The 27,277-nt window shown below is 36.4% G+C and overlaps 1 long non-coding RNA gene across 1 annotated transcript in view; it reads right to left on the bottom strand.

The window, feature by feature from the left end:
• Nucleotides 1-27,277, bottom strand: part of LOC110261626 — a 110,924-nt gene that overhangs the window by 73,901 nt on the left and 9,746 nt on the right. Inside the window, exon 2 of the long non-coding RNA XR_002345996.1 lies at nucleotides 5,645-5,771. This is a non-coding gene — a long non-coding RNA (uncharacterized LOC110261626). The remainder of the gene's footprint in view (nucleotides 1-5,644; nucleotides 5,772-27,277) is intronic.

The raw sequence follows: 27,277 nt of genomic DNA on the forward strand, positions 1-27,277 counted from the left end.
AAACAATTGTCATGAATGTAATGATGGGTTTTATGAAGATAGAACTCTAATGCTGGCTCTAAACTCATGGGGACTAGATTGTTTAAAGAATGTAATATGTTTCAAGAGCTTGCTTCTTTACCAAATTAACTCTTACTTGCTCTTCAGGACAACTTCATGGATCACTTCTTTTGGAAAGACTCTCTTGAATGTCTCTACACCTCCACTCACCTGAAACTGATTTGTACTCAGATTCCCACAACAAGCTCACATGTTATGACATTGTACTTCCACTGTTGGTATACTAATGTTTCCTGCTAGACTTTACTCCATTGAAGTAATATAATCTATTCCTTTTTGTCTTTGCATTTCCATCTCCTATGATAGTATTTGAGTATAATAACACTTAACTGATGTTTGTTGATTTAAGTAGTGAAAGTGTTAAACGAATCAAGGTACATTTTAATGAGATGCCTGTCATAAAAATGCAGGAGCTGTGAATAACACCCCTATGACATAATCTTCTGAACCTAAAATTTGTTACATTTCATGGCAAAGGGACTTTGCAGATATGATTAAGACTATAGAGCATGAGATAGGGAGATTATCCTGGATTATCCAGGTGAACTCCAGATGTGAACATAAATGTGGCATAGGAGGGCAGAAGAGGAGAGTCGGAGGGAGCTGTAACTACAGAAGAATAATCAAGGATAAAATGCTGCTGGTTTTGAAGATGGAGGGAAGGGGACCTCTAGAAACTGGAAAAGGCAAAGAAATGGAGCCTTCAGAAAGATACCCAGCCCTGCTGAAAACTTGATTTTAGCCTCATAATGTTAGTGTCAGATTTCTAACCTGCAGAAATGTAAGATAATAAGTGTATGTTATTTTAAGCCAATAAATTGGAGATGATTTGTTATGGCACCAGTAGGAAGCTAATACATTTGGCCACTCTGATGATACCAGTTATGTTGATTTTAACTAAACAAAAGGTCTAATATTACCTTAGAATCATCTGTAACCATAAAAATACCATAATTGTTATAAACATTAATATCACTTTCAAATCTCTTCTCTATAGCCTTTTTTAAAATTAAATGTATTGATCAAATAAAGGGATGCTTTTAAAAAAATTAAATACTAAGACAAAATTTGACACTAGTCAGTAAGTAAAATTTTGATGACCTCTTCTCATAAAACAACACAAATACTAAAATACAAAAGTAAGTCCCATTGCTAACACCATTCTAACATAAAATGGCTTGAATATGCCCAATGCTTTTGTATTAAAATGGTATCTATGATTATTTATAATAAGTCAGTTATTATAATTAAATGAGTCAGATTATAAATCATGCTTACTTCAAAATCAGGTTTTTTTCTAGTCTTTTTTATAAAATACTGAATAATACTGATATCTATTACATGATGAATATAAAATTTAATAGCATAAAAAGTGGCACATATATATTTAAGTGTGTGCTCGTATATATTCTCAGTAAGTGCTTATTGATTGAATTACTATTTCTGATGTATACACACATCTATTTCCTATATATCATTTGTATAAATTATTACACATTTAAATCATGTTAGGCACCATAGAAATGGGACAATATACAGTATTTGGCCTCAAATCACCAAGTTTCATAAATATACACGAATATAATTTTGCCAAAATATTTATGAATTATATCTTAATACAAAATAAATAGTTGAGATCATTTTTATTTCCTATAATATTTGTAAAAATCCAGATTACTTGAACATACATGATACCTATATCAAATAAAAATATGCAGTTCAGAATATTTTCAATTAATAGAATTTTCTTCTCAAGATCATTTGTGTTAATTCAAAGATGATTCTATACATGTAAAATTGGCCCTAAATTGTTAAGAAATTTAAATTTTCCTGAATTTGTATTTTGTCTGAATTTTAGATTTAATTTTTGTCTCATTATCAAACCTGGTACAGGAATTCCCTGGTGGCACAGTGGGTTAAGGGTCTGGCATTGTCACAGCTGTGACTCCAGTTGCTGCCATGGCCTGGATTCAGTCCTGGCCACGGGAAATTCTGCATGCCATGGGAGTGACAAAAAAAAAACCCTCAGCAATAGTATGATTCCATAAGAAGCCTCTTGATCAGAATGCTGATTAGACTGACGCCTGCCTTCCTCTACACTCCAAGCAGGGTGAGAACCGGGACTAGATTTGTTCTGCTCAGCATTGAATACCTGCCCCCTCACCCCACACCCCTAGACACAGTAACTGACACAACTCTAACAGGAACTAGATAAGAATTTTTACTATTTCTAAAATTTTTTAGTTATTATGATTGACGATGATTATGGCTATTATTCTGGCAGCATAACATATTATGTTGTAAGCGTAGGCTTACCCAACTGTGGTCTTCCTAGCCCGAATGATAACAGCAACCCTGACAAAACAATGTTTTCAAATAATGCTAGTGAACTAAATTCAGTTAATGTGTCATCAACCAAACATAGAAGATGCTCTCTGAACAATATAAGCAAAATACCTTTAAGGTCTACATCAACAGAAGTTCATTCAGGTGAATAGTAATTTATATAGTTAAGTCACCATAGGTAATAAAATTTCAACTCGTATTGATTGAGCACTTGTTAGGTGCTACCCTTGATCGTACAAAAGTGGATAAAACATAACTCTTTGTTCTCAAGGCCTGTGGGGGAAGACATCCATGTAAATAGATAAATTACAGTGATGGATTGTGTAAGGATAAGGGCTATTGAAGTTACACAAAAAAGTTGGATAGGAGCACAGTCTGGACAGGAAGGAATTAGGGAAATATTGTATCCAAACTTTGAGGATATCAAAAACACAAACTGGCAGCAAAATGAACGATTTCGTCTTGTGAAAGTCTCTCTTTTACTGCCCAACAAAATTGGTGACAATGGCTTCCGCTGCATGGAGAAGAAATAACTCACTCAGGAAATATTTCTCATTCAATTGGGATAGAGGATGGATAAGATCTTGACAAATGCTGTGTTGGGAGGTTTGCCAAGAGGTATTTCTAACGGAATAGCAGCTTCAAGTAGGACATGCGAACACATCTAAATCAAGGCAGGCACACTCTCTGTCCTTCCAGAAGTAGAGCTCGTTATAAAGATGATGGTGTGCTTCCCAAAATGCGCCCATTTTATTGTTCCGCTAATCACCTCAGATGTGACCAAGGGTTCCACACACCATGTATAAAAAAGTGTGGCTAGAAACATTGCAAATTGAATTTACTCACTAAAAATGGATAAAATCAACATCCCCAGTGATGCTTTTCAATGAGTCTTATAATTTCAAAAACCCTCAGACATAAGAGTTTAGATTTTCTGGAAGCATGAAAATTGCCTTAGCATCTCTGTTTATTTCAGCATCTCTGCTTATTTCAGACACTCTTTAAGATGTAAGGATTTCACCAAACATTAACCCTGAAAATCACCTGACAAACAATGTCATTGTAAACTGTTAAAATGGTGAAATATCTCTTTAATGCTTGAATTTTATAAACATCCCTTGGTGTAAATTGTAGGCTGTTTTGCCTTTTGGAATATTCACCACTGATGGACTAGGCTTTCAAACAAATTTATTTCATATAAAACAGTGTTTTCTAGACTAAGTAATTTTTTTAAGCTATACATCCTTCTAGAAAATTCAATAGGAGCAAACTCCAAATTGCTCCTAAATTGAGCAGCATCTGCCATTTTATGTCATTTTTAATAACCACAAATTTCCTTATAAAAATCTGAATTGCATTTGTGAAGGGTTTATACATACTTAATACATTAGGAAGAGCACCTATAGTGAGGTGTCCACTTAACATGTAGAGTGAGCAAAAGCTACCACCGGCAAGTATTTCCCTTATGGCCTAGGATGCATGTCTGCTAAAGTGAAGTTTCTAGGTTTCTTCCTATCTTTTTGCGTAACTAAATACATTACGGCAGCATAACACTCCTGAACACTTCTGGCCATATATTATTCTGCTGCCTCCCTCTGATGATATGTTACTATGATAAATCATCACACTGCACTGCTGCTCTGATGAGCTGTTGCTTCAGCACACCATTGAAGCTGTCACACGGATGATGCATGAGAAAGGCATACTGATGATGTTTGATGCAAAAGATGGTTCTGCCCTGGGAACAAAAGGTTTAGGAGAAGATTCAACATAATTATCCGATAAAAGTCAACCTGCACACAGCATGCTAGGAAGTGCATTCATGGGCATGGTAAATCACTCCCCTTTACTGGGTATTTCTGATGCTGCTACTATGAACCTCCTTCCCTGAGCTATAGCTTGAGCTAGTGTAAACATATTTTTAGTAGAAACAAATGCTTAATGGGTGAAATTAAAATTTACCTAAAATTCAAACGTGTAATTTAACTTTGAGAATCTGTTATTTTCAACTTGAAGGTAATTTGCCCAGGAAGTTGGTTGGTGCTGAAAGTTTTGTTGTGTTATAAAAAAAAGAAATAATCCCTATTTGTAATAACCATGCAGAGTTTACCTAGGAAAATATCAGTGCCCTGGCCAAAATCAGGGATTATATCAGGTTTATAACACTTATCTTGTACTATTCAAATATTAAACCTTGACTGTGACTGCTGGAAAAGTGTAAAGTAATTAATTTAAAAATATCCTCATGATGCTCATTCATCTTGCCTAAAGATAAGAAACATAAGAATTTAGGAAAAATGAATAGTGTATTCAGGTTTTTAGAGAACTGAAAGATTGACTTTGTACCTAGTTCTTTGTACACAGTCAATGCTAAATAAATATTTGTTGATTTGAGTTAAACTCTATAATTATTTGTCCCTTTATAATCTAAGCTCTATTCCGTGATAAGTTAAGTGAATGAAATGTACAGACAGTATTATAGAGGATGAAAATTTTTGTTTGCAGTTTTAGGATTTTTTTGTTATTCCAAGTTAAGGCCTTATAAAAGAAGGTATGGGGAAATACCTTAGACCATCACGCACTCAATTACTATTTTGCGTTTTGTTCCATCAAAATTTAGTTGACAAGAAATTTAATTCTTATTCATAATTGGTTCTCGTTTTCTATGGAAATTCATCAAGGCTTGTAGAGGAAGTTTTAATGAGAATTGTCAAAAGAATATTTTTGAAACATATATTTGCTGGAACTGTTAGAAAACAGACGTGTCTCAAAAGAAGCCATAAAAGCTGTCTTGAGTTTTTGTTTTATTATTTTTTTATACCTCCTGAAATATTCTTAAACTAGCTTTTCCTCTGAAAAGTTGACAACTTAAAACATCACAGTCTTAATAGGGTTTGTTTTTTTATTGTTGTTTGTCTTTTTGGAGTGTGTTTTTTGCTTTTTAGGGTCACTCCTGAGGTATGGAAGTTCCCAGGCTAGGGGTTGAATCAGAGCTGTAGCCTACACCACAGCCACAGCAGCACAGGATCCAAGCCATGTCTGCAACCTACACACAGCTCATGGCAACACCGGATCCTTAACCCACTGAGTGGGGCCAGGAGTTGAACCAACATCCTCATGGATCATAGTGAGGTTGGTTACTGCTGAGCTACAATGGGAACTCCTTAAAATGGTTTTGATAACTTCACAAACCTTTGTTTAAAAGTCTTCACCTCTTCTCTGCTTGTATAAAACTTACCATCTTGACATCCTGGAGGTATAGCTGAAGATCTGGCGGCTTGTTGGAATAAACCATCTCCTTTCTGGCTGAGGCCAACAAATGCTCAAAGTCAGGTGTTAACTCCCAGCTTGGGCTCTAGAGACATCTGGGGTAATAGAAGTAAAACACCCTGTGACATTATTCAGTGTTGCCTTTCTGTTTGATTGTTTAGTATTTTTCTAATCCATTATAGACTTAGGTTGAAAGAACCAGTTTATTTCAAAGCAGCCAGAGACTAAACCAGTTGCTTACACTTTTTCTTTTTTTTTTTTTTAAACTTGAACTCCTTTATTAGTTCTAATAGTATTTTTTTTTCCCACTGTACAGCAAGGGGGTCAGGTTATCCTTACATGTATACATTGCAATTACAGTTTTTTCCCCCACCCTTTCTTCTGTTGCAACATGAGTATCTAGACATAGTTCTCAATGCTATTCAGCAGGATCTCCTTGTAAATCTATTCTAGGTTGTGTCTGATAAGCCCAAGCTCCCGATCCCTCCCACTCCCTCCCCCTCCCATCAGGCAACCACAAGTCTCTTCTACACTTTTTCTTGAGTCTGATCTTCATGTTTCAGGTGTTTTGGTAAAAGTCCAAGAATGTACCCTTAGTGACTAAAGTACAAAATATCTAGGAATTGAATTCAGTCCACTCTGACCTTTCATTCAATAGTTTGGAGGGCTTCCTACATGTCAGGCACTGCACCATAAAAAAAATAATAATAATAATGCAATCCATGGGGTGGTTGGTTAAAAGAACCACACCAAATTGATGTTTTTCTTGCATTAAAAACCACAAACAGGAATTGATTTTCCAGAATATCTCCTAGATTAAAAGAGTAATACTAAATAACGTTCAAAGGGATCATTTGATGCCAGAATTATTTGAGAAAAGCAATACATCAAATAATAGACATGATAGTAAACATTTTGTTTGTAAAAATAATGTCCATTTTTTGTTTTCTGCCATTTTTATAAACACAGGCTGTTCAGATTAAGAGAGTTGACAACCACTTGTTTATTCAAAATTCTGTCAACTTTCCCTAATTATTGGGAGCATATGTTAGGAAAAAAGAAGGAAATACATTTGAAACATAAGAAAGGGAAGAGGACCATGTTATATAGAAATTATTTGTTTATTAATATATCTCTCCACTAAACTGTATTTGCTTAGGATCAAACATGTTCTTACTCCTTAAATTCTCTACCACATTAACATCAGAAATCAAATAAATGTCTTGAATAAGAAGAGATATGCTAAGAAAATCATTAGAGACAAAAATATGAAGCATCAACACCTAGATATTCAATATTTAATTTTAGTTATGCTATATAAACCTAGCTTTGATGAGTACATTCATTTAGATGCATGTATTTTCCCATCAGCCATATATAGGTACTCAGTAATTATTATTTCCTTTTTAGACAAAATGAAGAATATCTATAGCATGTGGACACATTTTCGAGAACATAAAGCACTGTAGTCTAGAATTACATCATGTAGAGTGTTAGAGTATGCTGTTCAAATATTGATTAATATGGCATAAAGGAAAGAACATGGACTTTGGGTTCAGAAAGATCATGTGTCAGTAACTGTTACATTTTCAAAAGTATGTGTTTGGTAAATTCTTAACATGTTTGGGTCTCACAATCTTTATATCCAAAGTAGAAATAATGACACCTACTCAAAAGGATTGCTACAAGTGTGCAGTAAGATAACTTGAGAGAGTAGAGTTCTGGTGGGAAATAGATACTTAGGGATGTTAGTTGCATCCTTAATTGAACTGAACCAGATTTATAGATAATTTTCTGCTTAGATTGGTGTCCACATATTCTATTATGAGGCTTCAGGTGAGGTCATTCATATCTTTGGTATTAGGTCAAAAACATATAGCTACTTTATACTGACATAGTGCAAGTGCTGAATTATCTAAAATTTGGTGCCAATTCAGAGCAGTAACAAATATAGGAGGGGGAAGCCATCATAACTGCGTTTGCAGAGTGCAAAATGATTAAAATAGTTAACACATCCAAAGCACACACTCTTTCCATTATACTCGGTATATGTCTGTGTGTGGTTTGCCTTGCTGTATTTTGCAAGACTGTTTTAACCTGCCAAAATCTAAGCAACTATCTTTTATATCAATAAATCCTTTTGGACAATAACAATGTTTATTAAGGTTCAAAACCATTATGGGAGTGAAGTAAAACTATTGAAACGGTAGGAGTGGGTAAAAACTATTGAAAGATAGGTTTTACCATAACTTTTACGATTCTTGCAAATCTGAAAATCCTGTTTCCATAAGAAAATCTGTATCGTTTGTTTGATCACAGTATGGTGTGTTCTTTAGGAAGATGTCATTTTGAATATTATTACATTTGGCCTTATATGTATGTGGTTCAGCAATTAAGCAAAAGCACATATTAACAAAAATAATTCAAAACAGATTGAAATCGGTAATAGAAATAATGAAGATTGAACAGTGCTACAGAATGTTATTTAGCAATTTGGGCCCTATCCCTTTTTTTCTTGATCAATCTGGCTAAATATTACCAATTTTGTTTAGCTTTTCAAAGAATCAGTTTTTAGTTTCATCAATCTTTTCTATTATTTTTAGTCTCTATTTCCTTATTTATGCTCTGATCTTTGATTTCTTTCCTTCTAGTAACTTTGGGGTTTGTTCGTTCTTCTTTCTCTAGTTCCTTTAGGTGTAAGGTTAGGTTGTTTGAGATTTTTCTTGTTTCCTGAAGTATGCTTGGATCACCTTAAACTTTCCTCTCAGGACTGCTTTTGCTGCATCCCATAGGTTTTGGATGATCATGTTTTTGCTTTCCTTTGTCTCCAGGTTTTTTGTTTTTATTTCCTCTTTGATTTCTTCAGTAATTCATTGGTTGCTTGGTAGCATATTGTTTAACCTCCATTGTTTGTTTGTTTGTTTTTGCAGTTTTTAGCTAAAGTAGTATATGAATAAAGTATTTTCAGAATTATAAGAAAAAAGAGGACATAAACAGAAAATGCCTTGTTATAGCAATCCTTTTAAATTATAGCCTTCCTTCTGTGTTTTATAGGAGCAATGACAACAAGGTATCTCCAGTGTTAATACTAAGGAAGAAATGCCTTGGTATTTGTGAATGTCAGTAAAATTATGTTATATAATCTATATTTATGTAGTCTATGAAATGTAATTATCCACATATCTTGAAAAATATTTCTTTTCTTTTTTTTTTTTTTTGTCTTTTTGCTATTTCTTGGGCCGCTCCCGTGGCATATGGAGGTTCCCAGGCTAGGGGTCTAATTGGAGCTGTAGCCGCCAGCCTACGCCAGAGCCACAGCAACAAGGGATCCGAGCCGCGTCTGCAACCTACACCACAGCTCACAGCAACGCCAGATCGTTAACCCACTGAGCAAGGGCAGGGACCGAACCTGCAACCTCATGGTTCCTAGTTGGATTCGTTAACCACTGAGCCATGATGGGAACTCCCTTGAAAAATATTTCTTATTCCTTCATTCCTTAATCAATATTTTAGAGGTCATTCAATTCGTAGTAAGAAGATTAGTGTGGAGTCACATGACTATAGGACTGAACAGATTTTGAGGTTCCCCAAAAAGACAATTCAGTTATTTTTCAGCTTGATTTCTTTGAAGCCCACCCTGACTTTATCCTAATAGTCTCACTGATGATTCAGGTTATCTGACTTTGTTTTCTCTGTCTTCAATTTTTTTTCATCATGTGAGTCTTATAAATAACATTACCCAATAAACAACCTAAGGCAGTTAAGTATCATGTTTATAAGAAAAAATACTCTGTCTTAATTGATAATACAATTTTATTGTGTGGATGTGATATTGTAGCAATTTGTAAGCTCAGAAAATTTGGGCAAATGTAAGAGTTTATGTTACTTAGGTGGAAATCTCATATTCAGATTTGTTATGCCATTAAATAGTGGCACCTTTAATACATTTTACCTAATGAAAATCACAACAAAAGATTTTGTTATATGAGTGTGTGTGTGTGCATGCATGCACACACATGCCTATGTGTTAAGATGGACAGGAGCTAAGGAAAGGCAATTGAAGTATCCCTTATGTATAATACGCTTTTGCATCCCAGAGCAGAGTTTATGAACAGGACTATGGTTGCTATCATTTTTTTCATGTGGTATTTTCCCTCCTCATTTACACACCAGAAAAATCTGCAAAAAGTTTGCCAAATTTTCCTTGTTGAAATCTTCTTTCATGGTAGTTCCCACAATGTATTTAAGAATTATGTTTTCTGCTTTCAAAGAGGTGCTTTTTGGTAACAGTGTTTTAAAAAGTGAAGAGAGAGCAACATAAAAGAGGCAGCCAGAGGACTGGTAAACAATCAGGATTTGGGTTTATATCAAAGGGGAAAATAGGTATGTATTGACTAAGCAAGATGTCACATTACTACAATGTTGATATTATTTCATAAGAAATAATAGAAACAACTCATTCTTTTTTTTAAAGCACAGTTTTAGATAAAAGTTTTCTGGCAATGTGTAGATTAAAAGCCTCAAAATAGGAGTACCCTTGTGGCCCAGCAGGTTAAGAATCTGATGTCACTGCAATGGCCCTGGTGTGCTGCAGTGGCACATGGCGCAGATTTGATCCCTGGGCCAGGAACTTCCACATACCACAGACACAGATTAAAAAACAAACAAACAGAAAATCAAAACACAACGAGCAAGTCAGCCACAACTACAGTGCAGTCTTGACTACAGTAAGACCCACTCAAATGGATTCTATCTTTGGAATTCCCGTCATGGCTCAGTGGTTAACGAACCTGACTAGTACCCATGAGGACGCAGATTTGATCCCTGGCCTTGCTCAGTGGGTTAAGGATCTAGCATTGCCGTGAGCTGTGAGCTGTGCTGTAGGTTGCAGAGGTGGCTCAGATCCTGCATTGCTATGGCTGTAGTGTAGGCCGGCAGCTGCAGCTCCAGTTCGACCCCTAGCCTGGGAACTTCCATGTGCTGCAGGTGCCTCTAAAAAGATTAAAAATATATATTTTATACTCTGCAATTTTTTTCCTTCAGAGCTATGTCTTTGAGTGAAAACAGTTTAATGCTCTGACCTTGAACTCTTACATGCTCTAAGTCAACATCCTCATGTGATCATTGGAACACATACTTGCAATTTTTCTGGGTGCTTCATGAAAAGTTTCCTGTTTACTTCAGTTTTTTTTTTTTTTTTTTTTTTTTTTTTTTGTCTCTGGCAAGCAGTGAGTTTGCCTATTTCATTTCATATTTAATGGCCCACTGTGCTTAAAACTGAATCTGATAGAAACTATCTTAAAATATTGAGCCCAGTATACACACAGATGAACATTTGGCAAAATAGGACCAGTGACTGTAGGTATGAAAGAGCGGATGGATATAGCAGTTAATGGACTGATGAAAAGTAATGAGACAAATTTGAAATGGTGTAAAAATAATTTATTTTAAAGCAGGCCTACTGAAGCCAAGAAGAATAAAATGTTGAGATTCAGACGAGGTGAACTAACTTTCTAAAGTAGCACTTCTCCTGGCACAAATGATGAATTTTGGCACAGAACAAGAGACTAGGAATTAGAATTTTTCCACAACAGAGAGCTGTGATTGAGGACAGGGAAACTAGTAAAGCTTTCTGTAATCGTGGAAAGTTTGGAGAGATAAAAAATTGGAAAGTGGGGGGTCTCTCAAAGATAAAATCAGTTCCCTCCACAGGATATTTCCTGAATTCTGAAACCAGGCAGGGAAGATTAAAACTCTAAGCAGAGAGTCTGTGAAGAGCTGTGTTTAAAGCAGTCTCTCCTGATGCTGAAACAATGATAAGAACAAAGGTATCTCAGAGAGCAGAGTTCTGATAAACACAAGCTCTGAGTTTAATATCCTTTAGGGATGCCTGTAGCAGAGGGAAAATCAGATTAAGCTTCACCAAAAGTTACCTCACCTGTGCATTTTAAATCTTTCATCAAGGTTGTGATTTCCTATCTTCTCCTGGGATCCACTGGACCACCCCTAAGGGGACCAGAAGACAGGCTGAGGAATAATTCATCTGTCTGACCGTTTCTCTACATATGTCTCTTACAATTCACTCTACACTTTATGAACATTCACAATACAAGCATGTCCAACATCACACTTGTATTCATCAGTGGAACCCACAATAGTGCACTGTTTGACCCAAAACATCCCATTTACAAAGATAAAAGTGGTATAAAGCAAAATATTTTACAAGTCACCAATAATATATATGGTAACTTTTTTTTTTATTTTAAAGGCAAAATCTTAACATTGATAAGTGAATTTCATAAGAAATTGGATACAAATCAATGGGGAAAAAGAAGTCACTTACCAGGGAGAAAGAAAGTAAAATTTTTAAAGTGCTGCTAATCAGAAAAGCATAAACAAAAAAATGTATCAAAGACCAAATCTAAAAACACTGCAATTAGAGTTACCACTGTGGCACAGTGTGTTAATGATCAGCTTGTCTCTGTGGAGGTGCCTGTTCAATCCCAGCCCAGAGTAAGGGGTTAGGGATCTGGCATTGCCACTGCTGTGGTGTAGGTCACAACTGCAGCTCAGATTTGATTCCTGGCCGGGGAACTTTCATATGCCATGGATGCAGCCAAAAAAAAGCAAAGCAAAACAATTAAAAATTTAAGTAAATTAAAAAATAAAAACTCTGTAATTGTAAATGAGAGAAATTGAAGAAAATCCTAGTAAAAGGAAGGATATTTCAATGTCCATGCATTGGAAGCCTCTGTATTTTAAAGATGTCATTTGTCTCTCAATTGACCTAAAGATCCAATCCCAATTCCAGGAGCATTTCTTCATTCTGTGGGAATTGAGACACATCTGAAAGGTACATGGATACAAAGGTCCCCAAAATTCAAGAGACACTTGAATAATACATAACTAGGGCACTTACACTACCATATATGAAGCCCTATTATAAGGTTATAGTAATTAAGACAGGGAGGTTGTGGGTCAAGGATAGACAGATGTATAAATGAAATAGAATAGGGTCCAGAAACAGACTTGAGTGTCCACAGCCATCTAATTTATGACCTTCCTGAAAAATAAACCTTGATCCAACTTCACAATACAAAAAGTAAATTTGCATTGAAACTTGCATTTATTTGTGAATGGTAAATGATGATACTGGTGATGATAAAGATTTTAGGGGCAAACATGAAAAATTCTTCACGGGAGAAAGAAGCAAAATTTTCTTAATTAGAACACACAAAAAATATTAACTCTAATGGAAAAAAACAAACTGAATTAAGCTTAAGAACTCTGTTCATCCAGAATTACCACTGAGAAATAAAAATATAATCCACAGAGTAGGAGAGACTTGAGAAGCACAATTCATAATAACTTAAATGAAGTCATATAGTAACTTCTAAAGATCAGTCTAAAAAGAGACAAAATAATTTAAAAATAATTGGAATGCACATTTCACCAAAGAAAATACCTAAAAGCCAATTAATATATTAAAATGTGTTCAATTTCATAATTGTCCATGAAATACACATTAAAATCATAATACAATAATATCACACATCCACCTGAAAGGCTAAAAGGAAAGAAGCACAATATACCAATTATGAGCAAGCATGTGGAAGCAAATAGGCGTATCATATATTACTAGCGGAAATGTGAATTGACCATGTTGGAAGACTGGCACCATCTATAAATCTGAAAACACATATGTTCCTTATGAAGTAGCAAGTTCTCTTCAGATAGGATAGTCAAAAGAAATACATATATATGTTCATCAAAAGACATTTATAATTACATTCTTAGTGCTATTCATAGCAGCCAAATAGGACAAAAACAAATATCCGTTAGTGGATGAATGGTATGTAACATATTTACATGATCAATAATGCATTGCAATGAAGAAATCTACTACACATAACATGAATGGATTGCACAAATTCAGTGTGGAATGAAAGAAGCCAGTAGTTACATGGTCTATAAATTGTGTGATTTTATTTATATCAATTCAAAAAATGGACAAAATTGTGTCAGTACAGCCACCACCCTGAGGGCGAGGGGAACCTGGGACCTGGGTGACATTCTGTTTCTTCTTCTGAGTTGTGTGCCTAGTGGAGTGAACACAGTGATCCCCACCATTCCCATCTGCTCACTTTTCTCTCTGTATTTCTTCAGGAAAATGCTTAATTATAAGAAATAAAAAGCGAAATGCTGGGAAGGTTCTATGTGTGCTGCAGCACAGGGGCTGAGTAGTGCAGGCTGGGCTTCCGGGGAAGTTGATTCTGAGTGGAGTTGAGCATTCAGAGTACTTATGAGGAGCAACCCTGGGGATCAGACCCTTGGATCCAGGAGAGAAGGGAAGCCAGCTCAGATGATAGAGAAGCTGAGCTCAGATGCTGCACATGGAAGGACTCAGCTGCCCCACTGGGAGCTTTGAGGCAGAACAGGTGTTCAAGCTTCTCCCAGCTGGTGTTGAAAGGTTCTGACCTTCATCCACCTGTGGTGATCATCACTGGTTGTGGGCTCCCCTGGAATATGAAGTGTTCTGAGTGACACAGCTCTTAGAACCCAAAGAGGGTGACAGCAAGAGTCACCCAGCAGCACCTCAGAAGATGGAGGCATAAATCTCAATTCTCTATAAAGGCAAGAGAGATTTTTTACTTATATAATAGTCCTGGAGTATGGTACTGAATAAAACCAGAGGCTACATCCAGTATTACTGCTAAGAGGCATTTTTCATCCACCAATATTGTACATGTATAAAAATGATGTACTATATACCTTAAAATGCCCTATACTTTGTATTGGAGAGTACAATAATGTAAATCCTAAAAGCACCACTATTTTAGCTTAATAAAAGAAAGTCCAAAGAGCTCCGATCTAGACTACTCTGTATAACTACACTTCTTTGATATCTGTTTATCATAATTATCATAATTTTTTAAAGAAATTCAAGGTCATTATCATTGTATTGTACCAATCTGTGCTTTAACACAGCTATGTAGTTTTTAACTTTTAAAAAAACCTCTGAAGACAGTGATCTTGTCTTTAAAATATGATAGTCCTTTCAGTATGTCTTAGCTTTAATATCTGTTGGGAAGGAAATGTCCAGACTTCTCAAATCTCTTATTATATGTTTCCTTTTTGTTTACCTAGAGAACAGTGTTTATAGCAGTGTGTACAGTGGGGGTCTACAATAAGAAGTGTATATTTTCAAACGATTTTTTTGATGATTTAACAATTTTTGTAAACCATTTTCAGGCTTATGCAGCTATAGATTCTCACTGTGAATCCCTCACTTGCTTATGCATACACCATATGGCATACACCATACCATGCAAATACCATATTGCTCATGGTATTTGCAATACCAAATATACAGATTTAGTATTTTTGCGTGTTAGTGATTGTTTCGCATATGTAGTGTTTTGGTTGGGATGTTAAAGGGTGGACAAGTACTGTGGATGGGAATGTGGGAAGTAATTTTAATCATGTGTGATAAATTGGTCACAAGGCCTAAGTTGTAACTATTGCTGTTTTGTTTAACAAGGTCTTATTGCTTTGTATGCATTAATGTTTGGGTATAAAGATTGTGTGTCTCTCCGACAGGGGGCCACAGTATTTAAATTGACCAACCTAATGTTACAACTACTTTGTGGTGGCCAAATGTAAACTAAAAGCCTTAATTAAAGTGGTGCAATTTTGTATAACTTAGCATCAGTAGTTAAATAAATTTGGATTGCTGTGCAAAAAAAAAAAAAAAGCAAGTGGGCAGCAAGTTCCAGTACCCACCACATGGAGAATTCCATCTGAGGGCCTGAAGAAAATCAAAGTGGGCAGCAAAGGGAAATGCAATGTTAAATCATGTTAAAATATCTCCTATTTAACCACCATAAATTCTCAGGAAAATTCTCCCCTCTAACAAAACCTAGGCAGTCTGAAATTTAAATCTGGCTTCAAAACATTGACTAGCTGCTGAACAAAAGAAAACTTTCCTTCTACCTTTTCAAAGCTAGCGCTGTCATCTACAACCCAACATGAAAGATTTTAAAGTGCTGAGCTAAACATTTTGATTCACAAAGGCTTTTGCATTCTCTTGAAACTTGTAAAAATCTTTGAAAGGATTCAGTGGAGTGGCAACCTTCTTTCACTTGTAATACTTACCATGATAAGAAATGAGACATATTAGAAACTAGAAAAATTTACCCTCTTAAACAACTTACCAATATTTAGACTCAATATTTTCCCAAATACTTGGATATTTTTGTTGCAATGTATCATTTAGTTAAAGTAATCATGCATGAGGCTGATTAAACCTCTATCATGCTGTTTCCTAAAGCTTGATCAAGATAGTAAGAATGTCTCAAATACTTGCTTTATATTATGTATGCACATTAATTAGTCTGCTATTATTATCACCATAAATCACCCTTTCCACTAATGACATACTCTTCACACTAATATGTGAAAATTACAAGAGCAAACAAACTAATGTATAGCAGGAAGGCACTTGATGATTCAGTAAATTAAATGAAGCTAAGCCGATACACCTTCTAAAAATTGTCTGGGTTATTTTGTTCCCTACCCCTGTGCTAAAAATGCCACATACATCTTAAACCACAAGGAAATTCTGTTATTCTTAGCTATTTTTAAGATGCCACAGGAAAGTAGGTGATATGTTATCACTCATAAAAGGCCAGGCTACAGTGTCAGCAAATTAATCAAACCTGAGCAAGACAGAAACTTGCTAAACTAAAGCACTGCTACCTCCCTAAAACTTCATATGGCAAAAGCCATATCAGGTAATACATTACCCTCCTTTGAATTTGTACATAATCCCCAAAGTCAGGAATGGTTTTCCACATGTATTAATCCTATCCATGGTACGGATGTTACTGTCATCATTCAAAAGCTTACACTGCCAGGCACTGTTCTAAGTGTTTACATCCCGTCATGCATTTAAACCTCCGAAAGCCTTATGGGATGAGTTTCACGTCTGAGCTCTGTTTTAAAGGTAGAGAAATAAACTCATTGAGAAATGCAATCCCCCACTCAGGTGTCACAGTGAGGAGATGAGGGTAGGATTTAAAGCCAGGCAGCTAACTGGGCAATAGAGATTTACTCCTTGGTGGATGAACTACACTGCCGTTGCTATTGTTTGAAAAGTAGCCTTCCAATGATTGTATTCTTGATCAGTCAAGTTTTTCACTCTTCCTGGTATTGCCGCATGCTTTCTGAGTAGTAAATGGAATTTTCTGTTCGTGGTGGTGGAGGAGAAAAGCATTATTGTTACTGAGTTCTGCTGATGGAGACCCTTGGGAGAGGCTTCAGCAAACTGTTCCCAGGCTTGGATCCGATGCTCGCAATGCTTTGCTGCCTCACTGTCACAATCATCATCCAGTGGCATTCTGTTTTCCCTTTTAGAGAACATAGGATCTCTTGGCCGATGAAGGCTCTGTGCTTTTTAATCACCTGAGTTATTAAATGTGCCTGAAGAGTCCTGTTCTCAATGGCTGCAGGTGTTAATACAACTTGTACTTTTACTTAGCAACTGCTGCTTGCTGTTTTCCCCAGAGAAGGAGAGGAGGGGTTCCCACTGGAGCTGGGGCTTCAGCAGATACCTTTCAAATGAAAAATTCAGAGCCTTATTTTTTTTTTGTCTCTCAAAGCACTCTGTAACATCTTCCAAATATTCTAGAGACCTCAATTTTAAAGGAGGAAGTTATAAAGAATCATACTCTCAATCAAGACATAATATTTAGTATGTTTTTATGGGAGGGATGGGAGAATTACATGCCCACTTACTATATTGTCTCTGCATCATCATCACTGTCATGGTCCCTTTTCCTGGCTTGGACACATGTCAGAAAGAATAAGATCACTCACAAAATCAATAGACAGTTCCCATACAAATACTTAGAGTAAATCATAGTTAGAAAATAGTAAAAAATTAAAAGTCCTTTTGATTTTCTTTTCCAAATTTAATATATAAGGAAAAACAATTCCTACTATAAATTGTGTTTTACTTATGCCTAGAAGCCAAAAAAGTTCAATATCAAATGTTAGACTCAGTCTATGAAAATAAATACTTTTAGGTAATTTATGTGCATTCTTCATGTTCCTCTTTGTCTTGATGTTTATTTTTAGCTTCTTGTTAAGAGTAACTTCAATTGTGTTTGAGAAAGAGGCAAGGAATAAATAAAATAGTTGGATTTAGTAAGTCAGTAGGCAGAAAAAATATTCAGTAGTACATTTTGGGTATGAAAGCTGTACTTTGGTACGTATGGAGATCATAATAATTAAACACTGTTTATATTCATATTGTGGAAGTAAAACTTTTCTATTTTAGTTGTAGGTGCAAATATAAATATGAAAGCCATGCAACCCCAATTATGTCTATTATCATTTCAGTTTTTTTGTTGTGTTAACTGCATATGCCAATTTTATTCTGAAAATATAGTTGCTATAGCTGTACCGTAAATTTCAGCAGATGCTGGTCATTCAAGCAAACAAATATGTTATTTTTTACATTAGATTCACCTTTATTTCTACTCAGTCAAAAAATAAATATTTTTTACTTTTTCTTCAGAAGAATAATGATCTACTGTCTTCAGTGGAAAAAATAATTCAAAAATGTCATGATGGTGATAAAAATGGATTCTGTAATGGTGTGGAGCTTGGGTTCAGCACAGAGGGGGTCCCTGTGAGTATAGCCATCCAAGGTTTTGTGGAGAAGATGAAATTGACACAAAGACTTAGAAAGTGACTCTGATTTGAGGGATTGAGATGAGGATCAAAATTGGAAAGCTGGGATGTCAGCAGAATTGGAAAAGCTGGGATGTTCAAAACTTGAACAGGTTGATGTGAGAATGCAATGAGGAAATGGGTTAAAACAGTGTCCCACTCAAAGAAATGACAATTATGTCAATGGAAATTCTTATTTCCTCTTGCTTCATACCCATCCCTGGATCCAATTTCTTCTCCATTCCATTTCTGCAAAGAATTTCTTCTAATCTCAAAGACTAATCGTCCCCCATGTTCCCTTTGCCTATGGACAATGACAAACCCTCAGTGCCTCAGTTTCCTCATCTGTGAGATGGCAATGGCCATATCTAACTCTGAGGGTCATTTTGAGATTCAAATGTGTTGATATGTCGGTAAAGAGTACAGTGTCTGGCACATAGAACACCCTCAATAGTCATTAGCCATTCATTATTATGTCAATACAGAATATAAACCTCCATGAGCTTATGTATACTTAAAAGTAGGAGTTCCATGAGGATGTGGGTTCAATCCCTGGCCTTGTCAGTGGGTTAAGCATTGGCCTCAGCTGCAGTTCCAATTCAACCCCTAGCCAGGGAACTTCCATATGCCACAGGTGTGCAGCCCTAAAAAGAAAAAAAAAAAAAAAAAAAAAAAAAAAAGTGCACCAAAAGCTCTCTTTCCTCATCAGTCTAAAGATACCTCTTGCTATCCAGTGTATTTAGTTTTAAAGTTCACCCTGCTGCAGTTCCCATCGTGGGTCAGTAGTTAACAAATCCAACTAGGAACAATGAGATTGTGGGTTCGATCCCTGGCCTTGCTCAGTGGGTTGAGGATCCATTGATACCGTGAGCTGTGTTGTAGGTCGAAGACTCAGCTTGGATCTTGTGTTGCTGTGGCTGTGGCGTAGGCTGGCAGCTGCAGCTCTGATTCAACCCCTAGCCTGGGAACCTCCATGTGCTGCGGGAGCGGCCCTAGAAAAGGCAAAAAGACAAAAAATAATAATTAAAAAAAATAAAGTTCACACTGCTCACCACAGTTATTCTGTAATCCACTCCAGTGTTTGTTGATTTCCTAGCATTCCATGAAGATTGCCCTTAGTAATGTTATTGATACCCTGCATGTTGTCAAAGCCTGTGATCACTCTGTTACCCTCACCTCACTTGGACCCTCAGTGCCTTTTGAGTCAGTTGTCACTCCCTCCTTGGCTTGAATGAATCTATGTACATGTTGCTTGTTTTCCTCCTAAGGATTGCCGTTTTAGGTTTGCCTTTTCCACATGACCTTGACTTTTTGAGTATTTTGCCCCTTTTCACAACATATGTGAAAATTATTTACCCATCTCTCAACTGCCACACCTCAGTACAGGACTAGAATTTTTTTTTTTTTTAATTTTACAGCCACACCCACAGCTTATGGAAGTTCACTGGCCAGGGATTGAATCCAAGCCATAGCTGTGACCTACACTACAGCCACAGCAACACCAGATCCTTTAGCCCACTGTGCTGGGCTGGGAATTGAACCCACACCTCCGCAGCAACCCAAGCCACTGCAGTTAGGGTCTTAACTCATTGTGCCACAGCAGGAACTCCAGGACCAGAACTGTAAAAAATCCTGTTCTCAGACTCCTTTGTTAGATGCCTCCAGAAAGAAAACACAAGAAGATGAGAAAGGGGCATTTAGTAGTTCCTGTCACATTACCCCAGCAGCTCAATCCAAAGTTAGCCCTCAGATAACATTGGTCCTTCTATGAATCTACTGCATGTACTGCCTCCCTTTCTCCAAGTTCCTCTCTCACCTTTGTAACTTCCTGCATTCCCCCTGGTTGAGTTTCCAAATGGGTTTCCATTTTCCTGACTGGATCCTGACTGACAGACCATTTCATACTGAAAATTCCACATTCATTCATTCAGCCCAGAGCTCATATAATTAATTAACTTTCATCTTATTAACAGTTATACTGTGGTATAATATATGCTGTTAAATCCACTCTTCTGTAAAGGTACAAGACAATGAATTTTAATAAATTTATAGAGTTGTGAAATATCACAATCTAATTTTAGAGCCTCTCCATCACCAGCTACACCTCACCCCCAAAATATTCCTGTGTTCATTTGCAGCCACTTTCCATCTTCATGTCTAACTCTAGATAACAACTAATTTATTTTGTTTTCTCTAGATTTGCATTTTGTAAATATTTCATATAAATTGAATCAGGCAATATGTAACCTTTTGAAACAAAATTCATTCAGTATATTTTTTGAAATTCATCTAAATTGTAACATACATCAATACTTCATTTTTATCATCAAATAATATTTTATTGTATATATACCATATTTTGCTTTATCTGCTTACCAATTGATAAGCATTTAATGCTTATTCCTCAGTTTTTGGCCACTAGGAATAACACTGCTATGGATATTAAGCAACCTTTGTATGGGTGCAAGTTTCATTGACCTTACTCTTAGGAGTGGAAGTGGTACATCATATGCTGACCCTGTTTAACATTTTAAGAAACTGCCGAACTGTTTTCCAAAGTGATCATACCATTTTATAATCATACCAGCAATATATTAATGTTTTACCTTTTCCACATACTTGCCAAAACATGTACTTGATTTTAGCCATTCTTGGGGGTATGAAGTAGTATCCCATTGTGGCTTCTATTTACATTTCCCTAAGTCATGATTTTGAGCATTTTTTTCATGTGCTTAGTGGCCATTTGCATAACTTATTTGATAAAATCATAACTTATTTGATAAAATATCTCCTCCAACATTTCGCCCAATTTTAAAAGTTTAATTACCCTAATATTAGTTGTAAGAGTTCTATATCTCTTATCATATATATAATTTGAAAACATTTTCTCCCAGTTTTTGGCTTTTCTTTTTACTTTCTTAATAGTGTCTTTGATGTATAAAAGTTTTTAAGTTTCATAAAGTCCTATTTAGCTTTTTTTCCTTTCACTTATACTGTTGATGTTTTATCTGAGAAATATATGACTTATCAAAGGTAACAACAGTTTACTCACTTGTATTTTTTGAAACATTTTATAGTCTGGGCTTTTACATTTAGGCTATTACATCTACTCCTACAAAAAAGTAAGATTTTGCCTTCTTTTAAAATTTACTTCTACTTAATGTTTTCACTTAGATGACTAACAGGATCTCAGACTTCTTAGCATTTCAAAGGCAAGGTACTCCTGGAATTTTTTTCACATATCTTGGTTTTCTATCCCTAGACTTGCCTTCCCAAGTAAATGGTGTGTCTCTCCATTTATTTACTAAGTGACAAACCTTGAATCATATTGAGTCCTTTCTTTTCTTCCTGTCTCCCTGTCATCAACTAGCCTTTTTAGCATTTCCTTTCTGTTCAACTGCCTTGCATTTTCACCACCATCATCCTAAACTCACCCACATAGTACCTTCCCATCTGAACTCACCACTTCCTCCTCTTAGCGCCAGAAGTAAAAGCAGTTTATAAAACTAGATCTGATTTTGTCACTCCCTTGCTTAACAGCACTCAGTGAAGAGATTCTTCATAAAATTTTACTTTTTTTTTTTTTTTTGCTTCTTTGTCTTATGCTTTCTGCTTCCTTGGCAATCTAGGGGGACTCTAGACTCCTTCCCAGAAAAAATGGTTTGGTTTTATTTTATTTTATTTATGTATTTATTTTTATCTTTTTGCCTTTTCTAGGGCTCCCGCAGCATATGGAGGTTCCCAGGCTAGAGGTCTAATCACAGCTGTAGCTGCCGGCCTACGCCAGAGCCACAGCAACGCGGGATCCGAGCTGTGTCTGCAACCTACAGCACAGCTCAGGGCAACGCGGGATCCTTAACCCACTGAGCAAGGCCAGGGATCAAACCTGCAACCTCATGATTCCTAGTCGGATTCATTAACCTCTGTGCCATGACAGGAACTCCGAAAAATGGTTTTAAATGCATAAAGGGAATTACATAGTAAGAAAAATCTTGAAAGATATCTGTCAAACCATTTTGTTTTTAATTTGTGAGATAAAGTGCTCCTTTTCAACACAGTAAACAGGAAAATCTAATGACCTTGAATAACTGTACTTACACTGCAGTGATGAGTATCTGCTTCAGTAATGAAGTGCTGTGGAAATGTCTGTGATTTTTTTGGTGACAAAAGTCACGTGTTCATCAAATACTACTATATTTGCTAGATTTTATTTTGAGGTTTGTGGGAATAAACCTGCAGTGTTTACTCCTTCAAGTTAAGGACCCTTTAAATTCTATCCACTTACCTCCAAAGAGTGACCCCATGTAAGAAACTCTGGGCATGGTTTCTAATTGCATGTGGAGCAAACCTGGACCAGGACTGGAAAGACCCGTGTGGCTGGGCACTTGCCTCCATTGTACTGTTGTGTTTTTATGAGCTCATCTCCAGTCTGTCTTACTTTTATTCTGTCAGTTCTAGAATATACCCAGTTTGGCCCAGGGTCTCTGCTCCTTCTGCCCGAGATGCTCTTTTGACTTCTCCTCCTCCTGCTGAGGGCAACTTTAAGCATCTCCTCTTCAGAGAAGTCTTCCTGACCTATCTGAAAAAGCAGCGTTGCTCTTTTCATCTGTATCAATATAGTCCATTATCTGCCTTAAGGAATTGAGAATGACAGCCCTTTCATGCATTTATTTTATTCGCTTAATATTTTTCCTCTCCCACTGAAATATAAACCTACGGGGTTAGAAACTGCAGTATCTATGACATCCTTCTTTCTATTTGAACCCCTGACTCAGAGGGAGCACATGGCTCTTGGTGCATATTGATAGGCTGGTGTTAAATAATCATGTGAATCTCAATAGCTGATCCCCCAGATGTCACCATTTCCAGCTGGACTGTTGCAGTGTCTGCAACACTTGTGTTCCCATTCTTACCTATCTCTCACTGAAAGGAAACTACAGTCACATTTATAAACGGCATATCGCATACTTTTATCCTTGCTTAGCATCACTCAGTGGCTTACTTGGAAAATCCACGATCTTTACTTTGCCTATAAGGATGCACCTGGTCTCATGGTTGTTTTTCCACTTCTAATTTATTTTTCCCTGTCTCTTATTCATCCCCTCTAAGTTCTGAAGCTTATCCTTGCTTTCTGCCTTTTGCTAGTGCTATTTCTTCTTATGAGATTTAAGTTTCCCCTGTCTTTACCTTTTGTCTCAAACGCAATGTCACTTCTTCAGAAAGACCATCCCTGAAAGCACTAATCCAGTAAGGTCTCTCCTAGGTTCCATGATTTGCAAATGTGCATGTGCAAGGCACTGAGCTTGGCAAGGGGCCTATGATAGTGAGTGCCAAAGTGGATTGATCAGGAAAGCACTAAAGCTAAAACTTCAGAGCCCCATCATTTTCACAAACCTATCCAAGATTCTTGGAAAAGTTCTAAATATGCCCACAGAGTGAAATGTATCTGCAAAGTGAGGATTTTAACCGCAATTTTTGGACCACTCTTTCTCTACATTCTAGTTTATTCTTTACCAGTCAGTCACTAATACTTCCAGCTATGTCATAGAAATAGCTGTGGGCATTGGTGCACTTTTTATTTATTTAAACTCAGACCTATTCAGGATGAATGAAAATGTCATAGCTCATGCTTTAAAGGGCAAAGCAGTAAGAAAGGCATTAAACAATGAATAATACATATTAGTGCCAAAATTACTGTGCCAGAGAGGCACATGGTATCATGAAGGCTTAAATAGGGAAGATTATGTAAATCATTTAAATCTGTCAGGTAAACATAAAAGAGAAATTATCATTAATTATTTTAAATATAATGAATCACGGATTGAAAACATAGTGTTACTAGAAAAGCAATGCAAATTAAAATGACAAAATACTACACATCTGTCAAATTGGCAGGATTAAAGGATAATATTACATGATGCAGACATAGCTATGTGACACTGTCTCCTAGAGCTGGGAAGAAATGGGCCACAGTATCATGAATTTTCAAAAGTTTTATAGACTTTTAGCATCTACCATGAGTAGGATAAAAATTTATGTGCAAAAAACGTGTATTTCAATCTTATTTACAATAGCACAACTTTCATTAACTGTGAATTGAGCCATGGATAAATGGTTAAATAAATTGTGTCACATCTGTATAATAGTTCACGTTTTAATTTGTAAGATGCATTAACAAAAGGAGAAAATATACATTGGCAGGCAAAATAAAAGCAACTGAAAATCTACATACATAGCATGCTTTTAGATATACATAATTACTGGAGGCAAGGATACCAAAATGACGATGACAGTTATATTTAGGCAAAGAGAGAATGCATTGTTTTTAATTTTCCATTTTTAAGTTTCTATATTTCAAGTTTTCCACAAAAATGTTTTCTTTATAGACTATAACACAAGCACTGTATCATTTAAATATCTAAGTCTATTTATTAGAACATACTCAGAGGATGGGCTTTTTGGATGTATTGTGATCTCCATCCATTAGGTAAGTGGGTTGAAAAGAAACAGATTCATCTTGAGGGATAAACCCTGTATCTATCAGAGGTTCCCTTCTTTGATATTCAGATGATGTCTGGCCACTAGCATGATGCTTAAAGATGCTGACAAGGGATGTTTGAAACAAAGTTTTTGAATTATTAATGAACTACAAGGGCAGAATCAAATGATTTGATGGAACTTGGAATCTTAAAAAAGACCAATAACGGACACTAAATTTTAATGAAGTCCATAGTAACACTGAGATGCATCATTTCATTTGCAGTTAACCTTTCTGATGGCCACTCGGAGGTCTTTAAATTCTTAGGACAGGGTGCCATTTAACGACAAGGACAGGTGCCTGTCTCATTTAAAGGATCACACTAACTAAAACATGGCAGAGGGAGAAAAATCACAGAGGGATATATGGGAAATGTAGAGAAAGTTATTACAGGCCAAAGAAAAGCAAGCAAAAGAATGTGTTTCACAGAATTTAGCAAACCAGTGATACTACTGTACATTTAGATATAACACATTTTTTTTAAAGTATAACATTTTTCAAATGAAGCAGTCTTTTACAGATACCTGACAGGAAATATAATCAGATTGTAGCAAGGTTTCTTCAAGTATTTATTCAAAGGAGTTCCTTGGAGGCCTAGCAGGTAAAGGACCTAGCACTGTTTCTGCTGTGGCTCAGAGCACTGCTGTGGTGAGAATTGGATCCCAGGCCCAGGAACTTCTGCATGTCACAGGCACAGCCCAAAAAAATTATGTATTCAAATGAAAACCAAATCTTTTAGAAATCATGAGAATTCCTATGAGTAAAGCAATTCAAGAGGTGAGGTCTGACTAGGAAGACAAATTGTCAACTACTGGCAGTGTTCAAAAAAAATGTCTCCGATGTCTCTTCTAACACAGTTCATGGCAAGAAAAGATTGTGAATTTCCAAGATAAACTTCACAGCCCAGGTTCAGGAGCAACCAGGTGGTATCGTAGGCTGATAGATGAATCTAAGAGAGAGGGTGCTGTATTGCACTGAACCAGAAGTTCCGAGTTGATTTTCATTTTAGCTGTGTAGTTAGAGTAGTATCACCAAGAATTCAAAGGCGCTGCTTCCAGTTGAGAGGAAAACAATAATCCTCTCCTCTCCTCTCTCTCTGTTCCTTCCAGCTATCCCCCAGGTTGGACCATCTGACCCATCCTCCGGCCTGGTGCTTTACTGAGTCCTGCTGACTCTAGGCAGTACCTGCTTAATGAAGCAAGGTTGTTTTGTTTTTGTTGCTTTAAAAACTCCCCGACAATACAGAGGCTTAAAATAACACAATTTATTACCTCGCAGCTTCTGTGGTGTCAGATGGCTGGTAAGTTTGAGTGGTCCTCTGCTTAGGGTCTCACAAGTCTGAAATCAAGTTGATGTTGGCACAACTGGGTTTGTCCTTGGAGACTGTGGGGCAAAATCTGTTTCTAGGTTCCTTCAGGCTGTGGGTAGGAGTCAGTCATCGTGGTTGTAGAACTGAGGTCTGTAACTTTTGTTGGCTGCCTGCCAGAGGCCAGTCTTTGCTTCTAGAAACTCTCCCCACTCCTCTTCATGCTTTCCATGTGGGGGATGAGACCCTCTCAGACTTCAAATCTGTCTGATTTCTCCTTTTGCTCCATCTCTCTGCCTCTAGCCAGCCAAAATTCTCTCTTTATAAAGACCTCTTTGGAGACCCTGATAATCCAGAATAATCTCACCATTTAAAATTGGTAACTTTTCACTTACATATGCAAAATTGCTTTTGTCATGCAAAGTAAGATATTTAGAGGTTCCAGAGATTAGGATGTGGGTATCCTTAGGGGGCCATTCTGCTTATTACACAAAGGTGCTGGATGGGCACCAGGTAACTCATTATTGACTTATTTTTTAGTGAGTTCACTGAATTTACAAATAATTAGAATGAATTGATGAAATGCAACCACCCCTATAATGTTTTGTGTCTTTTCAGAATAGCTTTAATTGCTTAGTCATTTAGGATTTATCACATCTTTGAATCATAAATTCTTCAAACCAGCCAGAGCCAAATGAACCAATCAGAGAAAATGTACAGCATTGGCTGTTTTCATTTATTAGTGTTTTAACAAAACCAATAAGTGAATCAGCTGACAAGAATCATTCAGTTCTTAGGAGCTGCTTTTCTATCACTGAATTCAAGAAACCAGTCATATATTGATAACCAATATTTTATTGATTTCTCTCTATCACAAATGCTTTTCTAAATTAGTTAACACATGTTAGAAGAAGGGCCAGCATATATTTAGTTTTTTGAACACAGGCCATTTCTGTAGTGCCAGACCAAGCATCCTGAGAGCACATTTGCAGATTGGACCAGACATACTGGCCATGTGATTT

Source organism: Sus scrofa, chromosome 1 (genome assembly GCF_000003025.6).
Source record: "Sus scrofa isolate TJ Tabasco breed Duroc chromosome 1, Sscrofa11.1, whole genome shotgun sequence".
Taxonomy (NCBI): Eukaryota; Metazoa; Chordata; class Mammalia; order Artiodactyla; family Suidae; genus Sus; species Sus scrofa.